Source organism: Pinus tabuliformis, chromosome 6 (genome assembly GCF_031772625.1).
Source record: "Pinus tabuliformis cultivar Carrire ecotype Pingquan chromosome 6, CPIR1, whole genome shotgun sequence".
In the NCBI taxonomy this organism is placed as follows: Eukaryota; Viridiplantae; Streptophyta; class Pinopsida; order Pinales; family Pinaceae; genus Pinus; species Pinus tabuliformis.
In genome coordinates this window covers 1124743973-1124768792 of record NC_142292.1, presented here as the reverse complement: position 1 = coordinate 1124768792, position 24820 = coordinate 1124743973, and positions in this window count along the sequence as shown.

The window sequence follows — 24820 nt, the reverse complement described above, 5'->3', positions numbered from 1 at the left end:
CCTGACATATTGATGGGAGTATAAAAACCTCTAGGTGTTGAGTGATAAGGAGCACGAGGTGGTGAAAATCTTAACCCTGAGTTTTCTAAATAATTCGTCAAAGAAAGATACCAAGAACTGCTCCTAGGTGGACCGTAAAAAATTGATTCACGCTCCCTTAGTTCAATGACAGGTTGATTTTCAGGGATAGGGATGCCTACTTCTTCTTCTTCCAGAGCAAGTTCTTCAATAAAAATAAGGCCAGAAGGAAGATCTTGAGTAATTACTCTTTCTACCCTAGGTGAACCAGGACCACTAAAAGTTGGAGAAACAAACCCCGATGTCGGAGTAGGAGCAAATTCACTTTCAGGCTCAGATATTTCGGGTTCTTCACCTATATCACTAGTAGATGAAAAGCTACCAGCGATTTTGGAGACAGACACTGACTATGGATTATACTCTGCTACTCGCATTTGAAAATCAGGATGTACTATCAAAGAAGATTCTCCTTCTTCCGGTGACCCAACTCTACTGTCTCTAGGAGTTACGAGGACTTTTAAGCCTTCAAGTTGGCTCGGTACTTCCTCAGGAGGTTGTCCCCGAAGTCTACGGGACTTCCTCAGTAAATCAGCCATGTTTATAATCTCAGGAGACTGGCCCCGAAGTCTACGGGACTGTCTTGGTAATTCAGCCACAGTTAAAGACTTTTAACTACTTCACACGCAAACAAAGTAAAATCTCAATGAAAAGCACCTAAAGTATCTAAAGAACCAAACAAATTTGAATCACACGCCTAAAGAATCTAGGAGATCAAACACACACAAATAGTAACTTTCCGGACTGAAAACACTAGTTGGTGATGAAATCCAACGTCGCAGAGTTCAGTACAGAAATGGAGGTTGGAACAGTTACCCCGACAACCTTCTTAATGAATAAACTGGCACAAGTTCCTCTACTTAACCATCTCGAGTGAAGTGAACCCCCCAGAAAATCCAAGTGAGTCTAGCCGACGTCTGCTCCACGTACAGTGGGATCTTCCCACCACTGTCACCTCAGGAAGAGTCCTAAAGAATATGGCCACTAAGGTTACCAACTGAGACAAATACACCTGGGGGAACAGTCTACGATCCGATACGCACGCAAGGGCAGAGTAGCAAGCCCAATCCCCTTGAAGGCTCCTTGACATAATCCAAGGTTTACCAACAAGTGACCCCAGGCTCCTTGACAATGGTTAATCCGAGGTTTACCATTTTTAATACGTGAATATCTGGCGTCGTTCCCAATGAGGAAGGATTGATTCCCACACTGGTTCGGACACGATCTCGTGCTTCTCCTTTAAGAGGAGCTTTCCCAGAGCATAAATGCAACAATTGGATTTCTTCCCTACCACAAGATACAGCTACTTGTTTGTTTTTACTGTCTTTGAGAGTTAATTACTCTCCTACTCCAAGACACTAGCCTAAGCTAAGTTGGTGTATCAGAGCCCTAGAAATAAAAATGTTACTAGGTGAATTTTACTTTAAGCGTTAATTTTAGTGGTTTTTGTTTAAGTCCAAAGGTGCGGATATGAAACTCGTGGTATGAAGGCTCGACTCAAAATCACTAAAAATGCACCTAAGATGATCTAAACAATATTTTTCTCTTCGATGAACTTCTAAACTAAGAAAGAGTTTGAGAATGCAAATATTTTATAAACACAAATCTTTCTCAATTAAACAAATTAAAAGAAGAGATTTTCCTTTCCAAAGCACTCAAAACGAGACAACTAGTTATTTCACAAAAATTTCCCTTTTTGTTTCAAAGCACTCAAACACTACAAAAAACAAACTTTTCCAAAAGAGATTTTTTTTTTATATTTTATAAATAAAACACTCTAAACTAATGAAAATGACTAACTTTGAGAGCTACAAACTATAAAAACCTATTTGAAGTCAAAGCCTACTAAAAGTCTTTTCTAAGGATGTTTACTCAGCTAGATGCAAGCTAAGGACTAATTTATGCAGAATCACAAATCAGTCAAGAACAACCAATTTAGTTTTCTTTTTGAAAATGAAAATCCAAACTCTCAAACACAAGCCTTTCGAAGTTTTGTAAAGAGAAAACTCAAAGCGGATTCCTCAAACAAGGGGAGATTTCATTAATGGTCAGACTCATAAGAAAGTTGGTAGACACTAAGGTGATCTAAAGTCCCTATAGCCTCTAAGCTCAGAGCCAGTACACAACCAAAATGAAAAACAAACCCAACAAGCAAAACTCCTAGGAATTTCACCTAAAACCCTAACACTAACGAAATCAATCCAAGGAAATTTTTTGACAGGGTACACGCAGGTCTGGGCAATGGCTAAAACCTATAACCAAATTCTAAACTGATAAAAAAGAGAAAAATTTTAAAATTTCTCAAAATTTTGACAGGGTATGCAGGTAGCCTGTTTACACAGGTGCGTTCACGCTCTATGCACAAAGAAAAAGCGCGTACAAGTACGCACTGTGCTTAACTAAGAGGGTGCGTACTTCTCCCAAAACTATGAAAAATAAAAACTAACTCAAAATTAACTAAATCACCCAATCCCACAATCATCAAGCCAAAAACAGAAACAAAAAAAACAGTTTCTCAGGTCAAAGTAAAAACAAGGAAAACAATCAATTCCCCAGCGGAGTTGCCATTTTGTCGCATGGAATAAGTCGATCTTGCGGACAAGATAGACATTCCTAGAATCTAAAGAAGACCTAATGACAATCAAACCAACCAGACACTATCTTTCTCTAAATATGCTTTTATAAACAATAGCAAACAAGTGTTTTTAGGGCCTACCTTAGGTCCAATGCTATCTTGTGGATGCCCTCGCTCCTTCGATCCAAATGAGCTCCTTTTCGCGAATCTGCAAACACAAACAAGACGAACAAATTAAATAGCACCTAAAAAGCCAATTGCATTAAAACATATTTAACATGAAAGTCAAGGAGTCCATGAAACAAATAACATAAGATACTTGTTGAGAAAAATGAGTTTGATTGTATTAATTCAAAAGAAGAAGAACCTTACAACCTTTTCCTTGACGTTGTACAAGCTCCTCCCATGGTCTAGCAAGAAGTCTCCTCTACTTTGACAAGTTTCACTCACTCCCCAATGAAACCAAAAAAGGTATGTGATCTCTCCTCTTTAGGCTTAACTAGGAAGTCTTGATTTCACCAGCATTTACCCTCAAAAATGTTCAGCTTCTAACCTCCCTAGTAACCATCCCAATGCGTGTATATATAGTGCAATGGAGGGAGTTTACTAGGTCCTCCTTCAAAGGGATAAAGCCCTCCTTCAAAGGGATAGCTCCTCTCCTCAAGGGATTAGCTCCTTCTCTTTTGGGATGCATGAACCACCTTAGAGCGAAAAATCCACGTCAAAATTCCTTCTAGAAACCACTAGAATTAACCCAAAGTGAGTTTTTTAAGATAAAACTTGCGCCTTTTGACTTTCACAGGGGTCCTCACCTACACCATTAGGGACAGAGCGGGCAGGTCCGCAACTTTTGTACACAGAAGGTGCAGGACCGCAGGTGACCACGAGAGAAAGTGCGGAACTAGAGTTACATTGATTTTTAATGTCTTTCTCTCATTTCCAAAGCTTTATTTGAAGAGCTGAGGTCTGAGACTTGCTTAGGAGGACAGTACAAGTGATGATAGACCCATACTGACTACAAATAATCCTGATGACGATATTTTTGTGTAACAAATCCCTTGATGAGAGGAGTTATCCCTTTGAAGGACGGATTTATCCCTTTGAAGGAGGACCTAGTAACTTCCCTCCATTGCACTATAAATTTAGGCATTGGGCTGGTTGCTAGGGAGGTTAGAAGCTGAACATTTTTTAGGGTAAATGCTGGTGGAATTGAGACTTCCTAGTTAAGCTTGAAGAGGAAAGATCACATACCTTTTTTGGCTTCATTGGGAAGAGAGCGAAACTTGTCAAAGTAGAGGAGACTTCTTGTTGGACCCTAGGAGGAGCTTGTACAGCTTCAAGGCATAGGTTTTAAAGTTCTTCTTTGATTTGAATTAATACAATCAGATTCATTTTTCTCAAGAAATTGTCTTATGTCATTTGTTCATGAATTCCTTGATCTTCATGTTAAATATGTTTTATGATATTGGCTTTTCATGTGCTATTTAATTTGTTTGCTTGTTTGTGTTTGCAGATTTGCAACAAGGGAGTTCACTTGGATCAAAGGAGCGAGGCTTCCACAAACTTGCATTGGACCCAAGGTAGGCCTAAAACACTTGTTTGCCTTTGTTTATAAATGCATATTTAGAGAAAGATAGTTTTTGATTGGCTTGCTTGTCACTAGGTCTCTTTAGATTCTAGGAAGGTCTATCTTGTCCACAAGATCGACTCATTCCGTGTGACAGATGGCCTCCTACATGGAATGTCACCTGGAATCCCTTCTCCTGTGAGTAGATAATTACTATCTCGATTTTTGCCTTTGTTTCTAGAAGCACCCTTGGAGAACCAACAGTGCAAATCCTCTGAAATATTGTCTGGAGTGAACTTATTCATCATTGACATGAGATAAGATTCCGCCTCTTGAATTTTCCTCAAACTGTTGTCTATCACTGAGGGCCCGGGATGAGCATTCCTTCTTCATCCTATCATCCGTTACCTCCTCCCACTAGCAACACAAGTCGATATGTTTGTTTTGAACCCCCTCATTGGCAAGCCAGTCTGCAACTTTGTTGGCTTCCCTGTGGACATGCACCAACCTAAGAGTTTGTAACACCCTTAGGTGTGATTGGATTCTTTGGTAGACTTGCAGAATCTACCAGTGGCTTAAGATTTTCTTAGGTGCAGTGCCAGCATTAACCCTCTTCACCAAATCTATGACTAATTCAGAGTCAGACTCAATGATGACATTGTGAATGTTGTGCTTAAGCAGTATTTCCAAGCATAGTTCCATCACCATGAGCTCAGACATATTGTTGGTTTCTATTCCTAGATAACTATGGAAGATGACTAGAATGTTTCCTTCCTCATCCCTCAATACCCCTCCATAACTTGCTTCACTCGGATTTCCTTTAGAGGCCCCATCAATGTTAAGTTTTAAAAAACCATGACAAGGGGGATGCCATGAAGCTTTTCCAGCAGAGGTATTCTTGTTGATATGCATAGAACACTGAGGGAGATGGACCTTAAGCTCTAAATTTTCCAGGATCCTGGCCTCTCTTTGTCCTATGAATTTTCCACTATCAACACCTCCTAGGATATGCACAGACCCTTTGAGTTGTTTAAGGATTAGCTTTAGAATGTTGCTCACTAGGCTCACCTTATCCTTGAAGACCCAAGCCACCATGGGATTTTGGTTTGCATACCCTGTCCCATGCCACTAGGGCCTGTTTCTTCTTTTCTTCACCTTTCCCCCAGAGAAAGTCTCTTTGAATGTTTCTTATATTAGTAATTACTCCAGTTGGTGCCAAAATGGCTGATAGCATATAGATATGGATACTTTGGAGAATAGCCTTAGTAAGAATCAACCTCCCTGCTATATTTAGGGCTCTATTTGTCCATTTGTTAATCTTATCTTCTAGCATATTTAGAACAGGCTCCCAAATTTCCTTTTGTAACGGTTTGTCAGTGAGGGGAACTCCCAAGTACTTCACGGGCAATGACTCTCTTTGAAAGCCCAAAATCCTAGAAATGTTTCTCTGAATCGAAATATATATGTTGAAAAAGAAAACCTTTGATTTAGTGAGACTTACCTTTGTGCATGTTGCCATGGCAAACTCACTCAAAATCTGCTTAAATTCTCTGGCTTCCTTAACTGTGGGTGTGCCTTGAAGCATAGTGTCATCTTCAAATTGCTGATTTGTCACTGTGTCCCCACCTTGAGTGAGTCTTAGACCCTAAATTCTTCCTTCCTCCTTAGCAGCTTTGATTTCTCTTCCTAACCCTTGCATCATTCGAATGAAAAGGAAAGGAGAGAGAGGATCCCCTTGCCTGAGTCCTCTCGTAGGCTTGAAGGTTTTGGAGGGAGAGCCATTGAGAAGAATTGAAGAGCTAGCAGTGGTAACTAGCACCATGACCCACTTGATCCAATTGTGATCAAAGATATAGGCTTTTAGAACTGCTCTTATGTACGACCAGCTAAGTTTATCATAGGCCTTTGTTATGTCCAGCTGAATTATTATCCCTGCATGTTTATTGGTATTGAGTGAATGAACCACTTCATGTGCTTGAATTATGCTATTAAGAATTTGTCTTCCTTCCACATAGCCTGTTTGCTCCTCTAACACTAGGGTAGGGAGGAGTGGTTTGAGATAGTTGGCAATTACTTTGGATATTATTTTATACACCACATTGCATAAAGCTATAGGTCTAAATCTGTCTCGAGGGGTGGCCCTTTCCTGTTTGGGGATTAAGGCTATGAAAGATTCATTGAGCACCTTCAAGACCATCTTAAATATCCGAGATTCTTCCACAACCTCCAGAATATCTAGTTTTACTATCCTCCAACAAGCTTTGAAAAAGTCCACATTGAATCCATCCGAGCCTGGTGCTTTCCCATTGTGCATCTCTGTAAAGACTTCCTCAATCTGTTATGAAACCAACTCTCAAAATGATAGAAAAGATAGTTGAACGCCTTAGAATTCAGCCTCTTCGAGGGGGAAACCTCCTTTACATTACATAAATGAACAATTCTTGGATGATACAAATGAAAAGACCTCCTTTATATATATAAGAGTCCAAGGGGTCATAATATAATTAGAGCTGACATAACAATAATAATGTAAGGGCACAATAATAACAATAGTGGGCTTCTATGTGGCACAATAGTAACAATATGGGCACTACATGGGTACATCAATATAATAAGGGGGTTGTACTAATAACAATAAGGGGCTACACTAGTAGTATAGCGGCTTAACATTCCCCTCTCCTTCAAAAAGTGTTGTCCTCAACGCTTGAGTAGCTCTTGATGCTTCTGTATAAAATTCTTGTCCTCCTATGTCGAATCTTCAATGGGTAAGTTCTTCCACTTGATGAGATACTCTAAAATTGATCGATTTCATAGCTGTCGGGTTCTTGTTTCTATGACTGCTCCACATTCCAATATGATTTTTCCTTCCTCTTCAATTTCTAGCAATATTGTTTGAATTGGGATCTTTTGCAACTTTTGAATAAGTGGCCATACTTCTTCATCCTTCTTCCATTCATCCCTTGCTTCGTTTATCCAATCTGGTTGGATAATGGAAATAACACAAAACAATGCTTCCACATCCTCATCCTTTCTTGAGAGTGCATCTGCAACAAAAAATTTCTTCCCTTTTCTATATATGATGTCAAAGTCATAACCCAACATATTTGTGACCCATTTTTCTGTTCTTCTAAAGATAATATTTGTTCTAAAAAGTATTTACGACTATCATGATCCATTTTTACCTTGAAGTGTCCTCCGATTGGATAAGGTCACCATTTCTTAAGTGCATGTAGTATTTCCAACATTTCCTTCTCATAAATAACTTGCTTGAGATGTAGCCATAAAAATACCCAATCATCTACATCAAATGTTTTTTCACTGCGATGTTGATCTACTTGTTTTTTCATTCGATTCTGCACCAAAGTGGTTTTATCCTTTAAAAGATGGAGAACTTGTTTTTGATGTTCGATGTGATATTTCACTTCTTGAACCTTTTTATTCTTGATATGTCCTTCTATATTGAGAGTTTGAGGATGGTAATTTCTTCCAATGCTTTACAAGATATGGTCGGATTCATTTCTTGATGCTCAATGTGATCTTTCACTTCTTGAGCATTATTCTTCTTGATATGTCCTTCTATCTTGATAGTTTGAGGAGTGGTAATTCCAGCCAATGCATTACAAGATATGGTTGGATTCATTTATTCTTTCTCGATGTGATATTTCACTTCTTGAACCTTTTACTTCTTGATATGGCCTTCTATCTTGAGAGTTTTATGAGTGGCAATTCTTGCCAATGCTTTACAAGATATGGTCGGATTCATTTCTTCTTTCTCTGGGGTTGGTTCTTGGCATATATCCTCTTCTTTTGATGTTTCTTGATCCTTTTCTTCCTCCTCTTCATACTCTATGTAAAATAATTTCTTCTCAGCACACTTATGACCTTTAGTGCATTTTCCATCACAATTGTAACAAAGCTCTTTTTCTCTTTTTTCTTCCAATTGTTGTGGTGTAATCCTTGTAGGTTGTGGAAGGCTAGGAGAAACAACACTTCTATCTTTATAGTTGTGAGGGGTAGACTTCCTTATTGCCATAATTTTACTTTCCACTATGTAACAAATCCCTTTTACTCTTTCCAATTGTTGTGGTGTTTCTCTAAAGCAGGTGTTGTTCTTTGTATCCTCATAATGTGCTATCATTTCCTCCGTGAAAATTGACCATGTAACAAGTTGTTTACGAGAAAAAAGCCCTTTATACCATAAAAATTGATCCGTTTCTAAATATGAAGATGTAATACATACCTTTTGTGACAGTTTTACACCATGTAGATCAAAATATTGCTCCATCTGAAGTATCCAATTTACTAGATCCTTGCCATCAAACTTCCTCATATCTTCTTTTCTTGATTTTAGGAGCTCGATCTTGAAATGACTATAACTCTGTAATTTCGGTTCTTCCAATTCTGAAATTGCGACCTACGGTAGCCCTCTGTGTCCTCTTTCTAATGCCACCAGTTGGATCCAAATTGGATTCTCCAAGGAAGAGTTATACCAAATCTCCCTTTTTGACCTGATTATAGACTAGTTCAGTAGAGAAAACTTGTACAATATGCCACGTGTCACTGGTTTGACCTTTAGATCTAAACAATGTATACAAGAAACTACAGTCCATCCTTGTTCTCCAACTTCTTATGAAATTTCAATCTGATGCTCAAAACAAAAGCTATGACTATTTTCCCCAAGTCACCTGTTTGGAATTAAATTCAAGAATCTGCAAAAAGACCAACTTCCTTAGATCATATCTCTGTAAATATTGCGCAAAAAACTCTAAAATTTGGACCCATGGTTTAGCGTGATTTCATCTCAAATGGGTTTTTTTTTTTTTTGCTTCTGAAACTTCACGAAAAATATTTTATAGTGAAAATTCCACGATTACCTATTTGGAGCAGCGAAACCTTAGAATCCAAAGCTCTAATACCGAATGTTATGGAACCAGCTCTCAAAATGATAGAAAATATAGTTGAACGCCTTAGAATTCGGCCTCTTCGAGGGGGAAACCTCCTTTACATTACATAAATGAACAATTCTTGGATGATACAAATGAAAGGACCTCCTTTCTATATATAGGAGTCTAAGGGGTCATAATAATATTAGAGCCAACATAACAATAATAATGTAAGGGCACAATAATAACAATAGTGGGCTTCTATGGGGCACAATAGTAACAATATGGGCACTACATGGGTATATCAATATAATAAGGGGTTGTACTAATAACAATAAGGGGTTACACTAGTAGTATAGGGGCCTAACACAATCTCTTCCTCTGTTATTGGTCTGTTGAGATTGTAATTATCATCTCTAGAAACCAACTTAGGAATGTATTGATTAAATCTTTTCATGAACTGATATCTATATTTCGTGGTTTCCTTTGCAAGTCTCTGAAAATTCTAGACTAGAACCTCTTCCATCTCTTCATTAGTGTTTCTTTCTCTTCCATGCTAATCTGTCAATTTCACAATTATGTTGTTATTTCTTTGAGCTATGGTGGATATATGGAAGAATTTGGTGTTTCTCTCCCATTCCTTAATCCATTGTACTTTGTATTTCTGTCTCTAGAATATTTCCTCTTGTAGACATCTATTTTCCCAATCATGCTGGAGTGACTCAGCCATCTCTTTCCTTTCATCTGTATAGCCTTTTGTGATAAAAATTTGGTTTATTTCCTTTATTTTCTTTTCCACATCTCCTTTAGCTTTGAAGATATTGCCAAATTCCTTTTTATTCCACTCTTTGAGCCTGCCTTTAATGTGCTTGAGCCTGCTGTGTAGAAGGAACATCTTTGTACCTTGAAGGGGTAGCTCTTCCTTCCACCATTTTTCAATGTTTGTGAGGAAATTTGAGTGTGTGAGCCAAGCATTCTCAAACCTGAATGGGGAGTTCCTTAGTTTACCAAATAGAGAAGATTCCAATTGGATAGGCCAGTGGTTTTAACCTCCAAAAGGTAGGATGAGCACATTCAGGCTACTTCCCATGAGAAGAAGTTCTTCTAAGATAATGAATCTATCTAATTTTGAGGCTACTTGGGTAGGGCTGCCCCTTTTGTTATTCCAAGTGAAGATTCCATTTCTAGTTTCCATGTCAACCAATTTCATATTGGTGATGAAGTTATGGAAGGAAACTGAATCCCTACCAAGAGTTCTAGTACCTCCTTTCTTCTCCATGAGTGATTTTGTCATGTTAAAATCGCCTCCTAGAATCCAGGGTAGAGCTGGGTATCTTTTCTTCATATCCTCCAAAGTGGTGAGGAGTCAAAGTTTGTCCTCCATAGGCTGAGGGCCGTAGACATTGGTGATCATGTAACATTGCCTATCACCCACTGGTTGGAAAATCAAAGAGAGGTGATGTCTGAAAGCCTCTGCATCAATCACACCAAATTTTTTGGATCCCATAGAGTGAGGATGCCACCAACAGATTTATTTACTTTAAGTTAAAGGTATTCATATCTATTTAACCATTTGTTATGTTTTTCTCTGATCTTCTCCACTGAGAATTTTGTTTCCTGAAAGAATACTATGTCAGGCTTTTCCTCTTTGATTTTGTTACCTAGATTCCTCTATTTTCTCCTACTCCCTAGTCCTCTAATGTTCCAGGTTGTGATTTTCATTAAGGTGGGGATTTAAAGGAGTAACTGGAAAGGTCTTTCATCCTTCCTGAGTCAATCATGAGTTTTCCACACTCCAGCATTAGTTCTTTCTATCTTTTTCTTCCCCTCCTCTTTCCTGGGTTTTTTTTTAATTTTCCTGTTATTAATCCTATTGTGGAATTCCCTTTATTTTCCTAGTTATCATGTCCTCTTTTGACTCCTGCAGTTGTTTGATGTGACTTGTTAAGGAATAGCTATTGTACCGTGTCAATGTCCTCCTGAGGTATGAAGTTTATTCCCAGGTTTCCTCCTTGTTCAAGAAAATTTTCCAGCTCCAGGTTCTCCCTTTCCAGGATCTCCTATAAGTCTTGGTTCTCTGTGCCACTTTCACTTTGAGTCATATCATGGTATTTTTCTATTTCCATGCTACTCAAAGGGTCCATCATGTGTTCATTCTATTCCTGAGTGAAATCCATGCTGGTCTCTTTTCCTTTCCCCCTTGCTGTCTAATTCTCTATCCTCTTTTGATCACCTCCATCTACATTTTCTTCTCCTAACATCTCAAAATTGTTGTGCTCCCTTATTTTGTTATCCTTCTTAGTAGGGTTATTTTGTGTCTTCCTTCCCCCTCCTTTTCCTTTTCCTTCAAATTTTGTGAGTCTATATGATATTTCCTTTTACTGGTGTTTATATCTTCCACCCTTCTATTAAGAGGACAGTGTCTAGATAGGTGTCCATGTTCATGACATTTGCGACATCTAAACGGGATATGTTCATATTCAACTGTTTGAACCCATTCCTTGTCATAGACTTCTAGAATGACCTCATCTGGAAGGGCTCCTGATAGGTCCATCTCCACAAAAATCTGAGCATAGGAGGTGTATTTTCCTCGTAGAGTTACCTCTGAAATCTTTAAGAAATGACCTAATTTATTGCCTATAGCTTTTAAAGATTCTGGCATCCAGTAATCTAAAGGTAAGGAGTAGAGTCTAATCCATACTAGTACCAAAGTGAAGGTTTCTCATTCTGGCACAAAGTTCATCATCCATGGCCGCATATAGAGTCCAGCAGCTGCAAAGAAGTATGACCCTCCTTCAAAAATACTATCTCTGTCCTCCATGTTCATGAATACCACTGTAAAGAAACCCTTGGATCCAAGATGTTTATTTAACTCCCCCTTTGGTTTCCAGTTGTATTTTATCCAAGTGTACAACGCTTTCTCCAACGGCCGGATACCCATAAATTTGCATATGATGGCATAGTTTTCCATGTGATCCTTGTGCTCTTGCAGAGCTAGATCATTTAAAATAACTCGCGGTTCAGTTATGGTCTTGGGTTTACAGGGCCCCATCTTGGTTCTGTTCCCTGTATTCTGACCTCTGTCTTCTGCTTTCTCCTCCTGTCGGTTCTCTTCGTGGGTCCCTTGTTCTACATGAGTTTTGCTGCCTTCCGCCTTCTTAGTTTATGTTTTTTTGTCTTGACCTCCAAAGGTTGTGGAGGCCTCTTCTTATTCCCTACTCTTCCCCTTCTTGCAACCACGTTACTGTAGGAGGGAGTGGAGCTTCCTCCTCCCTGTGCTTCCATGGGTGCCTATTACCCTTTGACACACTCTTTGTTGAACCCTAAAGCCTTGATCATGCCTCACCAGGGTCTCCAATTTTTAGGTTCTCTCTTTTTCTAGGATTCAATGAGTCATAAATCTTATCAAAAAAATGTTGTACAAAATGTGTATCATGCGTATGATCATCGCTAGTATAAAAGTGATATTCTTTAATAACATGTCGATTCTCACGAGCACTTTCCATATCATCAACATTTTGTTCAACATGTCTATATAGAATATAGACAAGCATAGATACTTGGTCAAAATGATAATATTCACTTGTATTTCATTTTGTGTAACAAATGTGTAATTCTATGAAAAATCAACTATTGACAAAATGGTCCCTGGTGGAAACATTTCACGAGAATTTTTTGAATTACAGGTCATGCCATCAATCTCTATGTGAATGCTTGGTCTACTTATAAATTATTGTCTCAAATTTCTTCAAAAACTTTATCACAGGAATGCCTTCTTCTTGTAATTCAATCCTTTTAGCACTTGTATTATTATTTGAACTAATCGATGTATGGATATATTCATATCTCTTCCATTTCACGTTTAGGTTAGACAATGATTGATCATTTATATCAATATTAGAATACTTGTTGTGAAATAAAGTCAAATTTCTACAATGATCAAATATTTTACCACCAACACATTTCTTTTGGTAAAATAATTCATGACTTTCCCTTTGACATTGAATTTCGGATATGAAACCATGGATAGTGGAAGGAGGAGGTGAATTTTTCAAAAATGTTTTACAAAAATTAAGGAAGGTATCATAATATAATTGAAATTCCACATGATAATGAAAACAACAAGTGTCGTGTACAGTGATAGGTTTAACATACCATGGTTTTTGTTGCACAAAAATATTGATTGAGACATTAATTCCACAATTCTCTTATATAAACTTATTGAACAAATCTATATGAGTGGTGTCTAAGATATGTTTTTCATGCTCTTCATATTGATTTTGTGTTATTATTCACTACATCACATCCCTTGATTTTGGTGAAATTCATGACTTTTTCATCCAATATTCATATATTATTTTTTTAACATCTTCTCCAAGTCTATCTTTGTGTGGTTTCCTACAAATAACTATCCAACAAGCAAGCTTACCATAGATTTTACCAAATGATTTTCTTTAATACTTAATGAAACCACTTCCATTTATATTTCTCTACGTGCATTTATATTACTTGTATTTCTATAAATTCCAATTGATTTTAAAGCACTATTTATATTTTGAATCACATTTTCCTTCACCTTTTTATCTTTCGTTGATTTTCAAATACCCAATAGAGTTGTAGCATCTTTTAATTTCTTTGATGTTAAGATACCTCTCAAAATTTGAGTTTGAAATGTCACACTTTCACCTTTGAAGAACTTATCAATAATAAACTTAACATGATATCGTAAAATACGGTCAATTTTTTTAGCTCCATATATGTCAGTGTCAACATTTTCTAACATCTCATCATCGATATTGATTTTATCTCTACATATGAAAATTAAATGTAAATAGGTGTAAATATTCATTAAATAATAAAATTAAAAAATATAGTTTGAATGAAATTGGAATTAATAAATATTTATAACTTCAGAATAGAGGATGAAAGTCACGCAGGGTTTCTAAGAGTTTCAGAGTCTGACCCTAATGGATGGTTGCAGAGGAGGGAGCTCCACTCCCTCCTACAAAGATGTCGTTGCCAGCAAAGGCAAGTCACATCTGGATAATGTCAGAGGATCTGAGAAGGAAGAAAACAGAAATAATGAAAATGAGACAGATGGGGCCAAGTCCAAGGAAAATAGCAGCACAAAGGACAAGGAGGAAGAAGACAAAAACTAGGGAACAAGGGAGAAAAACAAAAGGGACCTTGCAAACCCAAAACGGAAATCACTCCTAGAGTAATGTTAAATAATCATGCACTGCAGGAGCATAGGGAACATATGGAGACTTACACCATAATATGTAAATTCATGGGATTATGACCCACTGAAAAGGCTTTACATACATGGATCAAGTATCACTAGAAACCCAAAGGCAGCAGTGATCTTCATCTAGTATCAAAGGGATTCTTCACCGTGGTGTTTAAACATATCGAAGACAAAGAGAATATTTGAAGGAGGACCCTACTTTTTTGCAACAGCTGGCCTCTATATGCGGCCTTGGGTGATGAATTTTGTTCCAGAGTGGGAGACTTTTACTTCAGTTCCTGTCTGGGTAAGGCTCTATTCGCTTCCTCTAGATTACTGGAAAAATGAATTACTTGCGGCCATAGGCAACAAACTAGGTTGTTTTGTCAAATCTTCAGAAGCCACTAGAAGAGGTAAATATACTTCCTATGCAAGGACTTGTGTGGAAATGGATCTATCAGGAGCTCTTCTGGAAGAAGTTATCTTGGAAGTTTTTGATGAGGAATGGGTCCAAACGGTGGACTATGAGCATATTCCATTCAGATGCCGTAAATGCCACAAACATGGACACTTGATCAGAGACTACCCTCTCAGTAAAGAAGAACACAAAAGAAAACTGAATACAATGAAGGATACCGAAAGATTTCATAAAGTGGCAAGAAGAGGAAAAGGAAGCAAAAAAGGACCAAAGCAACAAAATAATGAAGGGCAAAAGGTCAGTCAGAATAAGTTCCAAGCACTAGAAGAGAGTGAAGAAATGCCAAATGAAGACTAGCCTATGGAGGAAGGCCCTAATGAAAAGGAGAAGGATGAAAACTACAACCCAACACAAAATACTGATAATAAGGAAGAAACCATGATGAATGAAACAGAACTAGAGATGGATTAGGAAATGACCCAAAGTGAAATAGATCTGGAGGATCATGAACTTCAGGAAATTCTAGATAAAGAAAACCTAGATCTGGAAGGTTTCTTGAAGTAGGGAACCACGGTGGGGATAGATTCATTACCTCAATATGAATGCAATAGAATACAGCAGTTGTTTTAATGGAAAACTCAGGAAAGGGGGTCAGATAAAGGAAAAAACATCGACAAGTAGGAGTGTAGAGGTGTGAAAACAATGAAATCAACTCCAGGATTAGCTACCAGAAATGCAGGAAAGAAGAGGGCGGGAAAAAGCAGAAGGAGCTCTTGATGGAGAGTGGAAAGTGTTGGGTCGTTAATATGCCATTATTATTGTCACTTGTGAACGTTTATTCCACCCATTTCTACCATTCTTCATCATGTCATTTATTATAATTTATTATATAAATCCATTTTATGATGATTTATGCTCTTATATTATTTATTCTCCTTTATTTCTAATAAATTGATGATTATGAATTATTTTACCAATGATAGTTCTAATAAGTTGGTTATAACATTATTCACCATTTTTAGCCTCCAAGGTAACTTCCAGATTGAAGATTTGATTTTTAAATCTGCCAACTCAGAAATTCGCTAGTTTAAGGAGTGACAGTTTTACGGTTGAGATTCTGAGCAAATGAAGACGAATTTGAGAAATCCGGAACATGGGTTTTGTCCAGAACGGGCCCAATTAACTTTTTTTTAAAAAATGGTTTGCCCAAATTCGGCTTGTACAGGGAGAAACGCAGGGTTCTTTGAGCACGATTTTCTCATATTTGCAGTTGCGGCCGTCCTCTAAACTTTAGCTGCAAACCCAAATTCATCTTGCTTTTGTTGAGAGATGAAAGGAAAGATATTTTCTTGTTGATCATCTGGTTAGAATCAACCCAAATTTGTAAAACAAATCATGTTGTAATTATCTATGCTCTCTGATCTTTCTCTATTTAAATGAAAACAAAGATCAGAGAGGGGGGGGACGTGATGATGGATTTAGGGAATGAGAAATGATGGACAACGATGGTGGATTATTCATGCTGTAATTCTTAAGCTTTTGTTGTTGTAATGATTCCACAATTGGCTGATTAATAAATGATTTGGGAGTGTTGTTCATTTTTCTCATTCTGAAGTAACCCCGCAGCATCCGCTGGCGGCTAAGGGCCCAGCCTCTAGTGGAGTATGCTGCTGCTATTGTGTATCATATATTTACACTTGCTGTTGTATATTATCTTCTTTGGTTTATGCGCGGTTTTCTCATCAGCGTGATTCGGTAATCTGATTTGTTTTATTATTTTACAACGCAGCTCTGTTACGTTTGATCTGCTAAGTGATATCATTTTCTGAGGCAGAAATATCATATTGACTTTGCAGCGCATTGCTGTCTCTTTAATTGTTGGTATAAAATTGTTTTTACCGGATACCATTGTGATTTAATCATGGAATGTCTGTGTTGTAACATTTGACCATTGGTATTACTGAATTCATCTTAGAATTATATTTCCTTGCGATTGTTGAATCTATGAACGTTGCTGCTCCGTGCTAAAGGACAGTCGTATTATTTATAACTAAGACTGATAATTGAATTACCAAGATCAGATTACTATTGAGGTGTGCCGTGTGTTAAGTTATTGTTTTTCTTTCCAGCATTGTTTCATATCCTATCATTAATCAATGCTGTTATATTTCTGTGTGCTGTCCAATTTATTCTTAGAGTAAAGATTGTTATTAATTTGGCTTTGATGTTGTTCATTTCCTTTAATTCTAGTTTGTTGTTCCATTTACGGCCGTTCCATTTTAGACTTTCTGTTCCATTTACTTTCTGTTGTTCCTTTTACTTGCATTTATTGCTTTGGTATGAGAGAAGGTCCAAGGCTGTCGTGAGCCTCAGCAGATGCTACCACGCTCCCAGATCCATGGTCCATGCTCTAATTCCTTTTGCATCAATTTCTAGAGGACTAAGTTATTGCTACTATATCCTCGATTGATGGTTTTTTGAATGAATGATTTAGTTTAGAACATTTCAGTTTCTTGCTGTTCCAATTAGATTTTGTTTCAAGCATTCATTTACTTTTGGGTTTTAAGCACTATACTGCAAAACATTACTCTTAAGTAAATAGCCACCTCAGACAGAGTACACTCTTGAAATAAAAAGTCGTCCCTGGGTTGATAATTAATGTGAAGGTAATTAGGAGTTCGAAAGGCACCTTTTTATCGCTCCACATTTTGGCGTCGTTGTCGGGGAGAGTGTAGCCATTTCTAAAGAGTAGTGTGAATCTGATGAGTGCCTGATAGGGAAGAGTTGGATCTTAAAAACGAAAGGTAAGAACCTGCGTACGAAGCATGTAAAAGCCCTGCTCCCCCGTCCGCTTTCCAGCAAGACTGTTAAAGAACCTAGAGTAGAAATAGATGTTTGAATTTTTGTGTGAATAATTAGGAAAAAGATAGAAATTTTTAAAAAATGAATCACGTGATCTCACGCAAGTGGTGATGTAAGCACCACCCATTTCACTAACCAATTGACAGGAACATTTGAAGAAGGAGCCTCGAAGAAACACATGAAGAACATCTTCTATTATGGTAAGAAATGGCTCACGTTTCTACTTTTGAATTTCCTATCAAAGATCTAAGAGTGACACAAATGCACATAATTCCCCCATCTTTACCAAATTTTCATGGTTTAGCAAATGAAGATCCACATACATTTATGTTTGAGTTTGAAATACTTTGTAGAGGATATGATTATTGTACTAATGATCAAAGATTGAAAGTGTTTCCTCTTACTCTAAAAGGAGCAGCTCTCCGATGGTTCATGAGCCTAGGTGGGAATTGCATCCAATCATGGGAGGACATGAAGAACATATTCTTGAAGAAGTACCAAGACTATTGCAAAGCCAATGAAGATATTTTCGATATGATACAAGGGGAAGATGAAAGTTTGGAGGACTATGTAGATCGATTTCATTACAACCTTCAAAAATCAAAATATAAGCATTTGGAAAAAGAGATCTTAAAAACACTCATTCTTAGAGGAATTAAAGATAAATTTTTAGAACTTTTAAATCTGATAGGAAAAGGCGATGTTTTTCAGTTGTTATATGATGATGTTTGTGAATTGTGCATAAGGTATTCAAGAGGAATCTCCAAGGCTGGTAAGAATTCTAGAGATGCTTGTTCTTTCTTTTCCAAATCTGCTACAAGAATAGGAGACATAAGAGCTGAAATCAATGTGTTATTTGAAAATTTTAAAGTTGATTTTATTAGCTCTCGAAATGAAAAATTGGATGTTTTGCAGGTTCAGAAAAATCAAGAATTTGATGAAGTGTTTTGCCCTCATGACCGAAAGGAGCATCTCATAGATACTCACTCTTCCTTGTCTAGGATGGAAGTGGCATATCAAAGAGATGAGAAAGCTGCAACAAGGCCTACAGGTATGGTTCAAAACACTTTTTCTCCATTGTCATACTTGCATAATCCATTATGGAATGCTAATTTGTTAGGGCAGCCATGTCAATTTCAATATAGCCACCTATCTTGTTTACAAGTTGGGTATGGTTCATCTTATGATGGCATGACTACTCTCCCTCATCTTGTAGCACAAGCACATTCTCCATATTCTCCACCAGCTCTTTCACAACACCTTGCTTGCCCATCAAAACCATTCACACAACCCAATCAGCCACATCATCAAAATGCTCCATTCCATACACATTTTCCTGCTCAACTAATTCCACACCCTCACCATAATAAACCAGTACAACATGCTTACAATGTTGAGCTGACAAATTTACCCACCCTTCCCACCCATTCTATCTCACATGTGTTATTAGAGAAAACCTACAATGAGATTCAAAATGTTTCAAATGCAAAAATTGTAGAAGCTATGGAAGAAAATGAGGTTTCTTTTACTATGCATCAACAAACTATTTTAAAAACTCAAGAACTTCATGATATGATGGCTATGCGGAATCAAGAAAATAAAGGATACATTGAAGATTGGTTTCACTCCATCATTTGTTTGCAACATCACTCCATGCTTCAACAGTTTTTGATACCATTTTTTGAAGGGAAGTTGGCTTCTCATACCCTAATTTTTATCAACATGCATTTTTCGAATTTGGGTATGTGCATACATGAGCCCTTATTTCTAACATGGTTCCACTGGAAATACTCTTATACATAAACATAATCAATTCTCAAGGAAGAGTAGGATAGTGGAGAAAATAAAATAAATAAAGAAATAAAACAAACACATTTTTTATTTTTTGTAAAAACTAGTTGTTTCTTTTGTTGCAACACGCTATCGAAATCAACATCGGTGATAATTTTTTTAATTAATTTGTGTATGTAGATGATTTACAATGGAAATAACAAATCTTATATTCATTTTTATCACCAATTTGAAAAAATGCTTGAATTTCATTTTTTTTGGCTTGCGGGCTTGATGAACTTTCTGGAAAAACAGTCGGGACAGTCATGTTTTGAGGGACCAAAAGTGAATATTTTTAAAACCTGTTTCTACCCTAGGTAGCCCTTGATGTCTACTTTCTAACCCAATTTGAATCACTCAATTTGGATTTGAAACGAAAAAGTTAGAGCCAAAACATTGACCGGATGTCTAGCGGGCAGCTCAGGAACAGAGTTGGAACAGTCAGTTTTTGGAGGCCTAAATGAATGTATTTTTAAAACCTATTTTTATGGTATATTCCCCTATGAATCTGGTTTACAATGCAATTGGAATCACTCATTTTTGATATCGTATGGGGAAGTTATGATCAAAATACTGATTGTCTATCGTAAATCAACACCCTTAAAACTATGTCTTTCCGGCTGTTCCTTACAATATTTTACCTATCAATTCTTCTTGTCTTCAAAACCCGTTTCTATTGGAGATCAATAAATGAATCTATTTTCATTTCCAATTTGAATCATTCGAATCCGACATCAAACGAAAAAGTTATGCTTGAAATATCAACTATTGGTCTAAGCCGGGTAATCGAAAATGACTCTAGTATGCAGGTTGTTCTAAACAAATTTGATATATCATATCATTTAGTTTTTAAAACCTGTTTCTATTGGAGATACACCTTTGAATTAACTCTCATTTAGCTTTGGAATCACTCAATTTGGACGAAAAACAAAGAAGTTGTGATTAAAACACTGCTGGTTAGTATGGTCGACCACTGCTATCCCGCAGGTAACAAATAAACTTTACTTTGTTATTTTCTCCAAGGATTTGTTCTACAGAGTAACTACTTGTTAGTTTTTTACATAATTCTTGGATTAGGGGAGCCCGCGCACCTCTCTTTCTCCATGATTTAATGTTTTATTGCAGGTAGATACTCGTTTTTTGTAGGTCTTGGGAAAATAAGGAAGGTCAATTTATGGACGAGTGATTTTTCAAAGAAGTTTTTATAAAACAAAGGAATTTTATCCAAATCATTACCCAACGGATTCATAATAGAAAAAATGAAGAATTGATTTCAATTTCAAGATTCATGTCTTGTCACTGCTGCCAAAACATTTTTCAAAAAGATCATTCTTTTACATAATATCATAGTTGTTGTAACTTAATTTACATATTGTTTTTTAAATAAAATGTTGTTTCTTTTATATTTTGTGTTTCAGGTGTTGCTTCATTCAAAAGAATCAATGCAGTGAACAACTAATTCATTCTTTGCATGTTTGCATTTTATGGTTGTGTATTTTGCTGTTCCTTTTCTAAAGGAATAGCATTTGTGTGCATTTTTGTTGTTCCTGCTGTTCCTTTTTCAAAGGGACATCATTTTCGTTTTGCTATTTATTTTCTAAAGGAATAGCACTTTTTGGTTCAGCCATTCATTTTGTTGTTCCTTTTTCACAGTTCATTTTGCTGTTCCTTTTCGAAATGGAACAGCTGTTGTTCCTCGAAATGAACAACACTTTTGCACTTTCACGTTGGGTGTGTTTTTGTTGTTCCTTTTTCAAAAGGAACAACATTTGGTGTGTTTTTGTTGTTCCTTTTTCAAAAGGAACAGCAGTGCGTGTTTTTGTTGTTCTTTTTTCAAAAGAAATAGCAGTTTGAGTTTTTGCTGTTCCTTTTTCAAAAGGAACAGCAGTTCATGTTTTTGCTGTTCCTTTTTCAAAAGGAACAACAGTTTGAGTTTTTGTTGTTCCTTTTTCAAAAGGAACAGCAGGTCGTGTTTTTGTTGTTCCTTTTTCAAAAGGAACAGCAGTTTGAGTTTTTTCTATTCCTTTTTCAAAAGGAACAACAGTTCATGTATTTGCTGTTCCTTTTTCAAAAGGAACAGCAGTTTGAGTTTTTGTTGTTCCTTTTTCAAAAGGAACAGTAGGTCGTGTTTTTGCTGTTCCTTTTTCAAAAGGAACAACAGTTTGAGTTTTTATTGTTCCTTTTTTTCAAAAGGAACAACAGCGCGTGTTTTTGCTGTTCCTTTTTCAAAAGGAACAGTAGTTTGAGTTTTTGATGTTCCTTTTTCAAAAGGAACAGCAGGTCGTGTTTTTGCTGTTCCTTTTTCAAAAAGAACAGCAGTTTGAGTTTTTGTTGTTCCTTTTTTTCAAAAGGAACAGCAGTGCGTGTTTTTGCTGTTCCTTTTTCAAAAGGAACAGCAGTTTGAGTTTTTGTTGTTCCTTTTTTTCAAAAGGAATAGCAGTGCGTGTTTTTGTTGTTCCTTTTTCAAAAGGAACAGCAGTTTGAGTTTTTGCTGTTCCTTTTTTCAAAAGTAATAGCAGTGTGTGTTTTTGTTGTTCCTTTTTCAAAAGAAACAGCAGCTTGAGTTTTTGCTGTTCCTTTTTCAAAAGGAACAGCAGTGCGTGTTTTTGCTGTTCCTTTTTAAAAGGAACAACAGTTTGAGTTTTTGTTGTTCTTTTTTTTCAAAAGGAACAACAGTGCGTGTTTTTGCTGTTCCTTTTTCAAAAGGAACAGCAGTTTGAGTTTTTGTTGTTCCTTTTTTCAAAAGGAATAGCAGTGCGTGTTTTTGCTGTTCCTTTTTCAAAAAGAACAACAGTTTGAGTTTTTGCTGTTCCTTTTTTCAAAAGGAACAGAAGTGCGTGTTTTTGCTGTTCCTTTTCCAAAAGGAACAACAGTTTGAGTTTTTGTTGTTCCTTTTTTCAAAAGGAACAGCAGTGCGTGTTTTTGCTGTTCCTTTTTCAAAAGGAACAGCAGTTTCGCGTTTTTGTCTGTATTTTTGCTTTTTTTTGGTATGCATTTTCTTTGTTGTTCCCTACACAGAACACCACTTTCTTTTTTAGTGTTTTTGCTGTTCCTTCAAAAAATCAACACTTTGAGAGTATTTTTGAGAGCAACCCTTCCTTTCTCTTGTGGGATTATTCATAGTTCATCTCAACCACATTCTCCTGATTCTCTTTCATGGCATGAAGTACACTATTTTTATGAGGACAAGAATTATGGATTCTATTGAATCAAGTTAATATCATTTACGTTATGATCTTTAACAGGACAGCTCCTTGATGATAGTTTATTTTCAAAAGGACACAATTATTTATATATTACTTTACTGCATTGTTTTCTCTTGAACATGATATTGATTGATCATCTTAATACTATGCTGGTTCCACCCTACATGGTTATAATCTTCTCTATCTATAATAAATGAGATTATGGGTATTTTTTTCTATTGACATGTTCAACTTCTTCCGCCATCCCTGCTCTTAAGGAGTATTGAGCCTCCCTCTTTTTATCATAAAAATGTGTAATAACAATAACAACAAAATTTTGTTCGCAGATGGAGGATAGGGGGTCTCATTACGAGCCAGCCTACCATGTTCATAAGGCTGTAACAAAGTGACATTCCCATTATGGCCACCACACCAGGGTTATGATCCATTGGATAGCCAAATTATCCTTGGAACAGGAGGTCTCATCACGAGCCGGCCTGATCACTTTCGCTACCTCGTAGTGAATGGCAGTGTGGTTATCTGGTTACCACGCCAGCACATTGATCTCTTCTGTAGAACAGCACTAAAACTCTCCATTTATAAATTGAGGATCCTGGCTCATATGGGTTAAAAAGCAACCCTGCCGAGGCTATGGACGCCTGCTGGCAGCAGCGGCTCTGCTTATGGTATTGAAGTTATATTTTATCTTCATTTATTATTATAATACCCTTTTCTTATTTTCTTTTTATCAGAGAAGTTATTTCCTTAACTTTTTCCCTGTTTTGAACCTTTATGCATGAGAAATTGTTTTATGATCAATCACATCATTTTCAGCTAGAATACCGTCAGCAAAGCATCTTTTTAGCATATTGTTGTCTCTTTTTCGTTTTGCATAAACTATCATCACTCTAAAGCGTCCTATCTCTTATTCATAACTATCTTTACACACTTTGCTTTCAATATAGCCATAATTTTCACCGTCCTATCATTGATAAGTGTACTCTGCTTCATTTACTATTGTATTGTTCACTCCCTTGCCTTGCCATCACCACCACCCCTTTCATATGCTTTATGGTTATGGAACCCATTTTCCAATTGGAGGGGGGGAATGTATGCATTATGGACTTGCATGCGATATGATTACTACACTTTGCCATACCTTGTTGATTTGACAACATATTAGTATTGCATGTATACATAAGTTTTTCTCATTGAAAATTTGCATGCATTTTATCTGCTGCTATTCAAAGCTAACACTATGGATTCAAGAACATTGTATGCAAAATATTTCTTTGTTTACATGAGAACAACAAGTATGGGCAGAATTCTATTCGTAGCATGACCACACTATTGCACTTCGCAGTAACGGCTCGCGAACGTGAACAATTCTTCAGACATGATGTGCTTCCCTGGATTCTACCTTTTTGCATCACTTTCAGCACCAACTTTGCCTACATCAGCTTCAACAACTGTCAGTCCATATATGTCATTTTTGGAGGTAAAACTTGAGGTAAAATTGCATAGTTTTCTAATTTATTATAAATTTAGGGGAATCTAATGAAAATCCATTCTGAGCATTATTTGTCATCCTTCATTCAACATCTTTACCACTTCCCCTTTTTCAGCAACATGTCATTTTCGAGTGTGGGGGAGTGTTCCTTTTATTCATTTCTTTCTTATAACCACGTCATTCATATTCTTTATCATCCATTGCTATTCTTATTCACTCTCAACACCTCCCTTATTTCATGTTGTTTTACACCAAGCATAGAATTCAACAGCTGGTAGCAACCACCTCTATTTGTTTTCTAGCATCGCATGAGGACATGCTAATTTTTCAGAGAGGGGGAGGAATTGCTATGCATGATGGATGTTTTCTACTTTTCTTCCTTATTTAAGGCATACAATTTTATTTTTACACAGTGCAAAAATTGATTTCCACATATTTTTTTAAAAAACTACGAACTCAATCCTTGTAATTTTTGGAAAACACATAAGTATCATTAATACAAATCCACACAATTTCAAGAAATATTGGTTCATAAAATTTCGGAAAACATGCACTCTCACCTACAGCCATTCTGTTTATATCTCATGATCCATGCATCAAAACGATCTGAATTTTGGATCATAGAAGCCTTCATATATTACAAATCTACTTGCAACATTTCAACAAAATCTGGTTTGTAGTTTTTGGG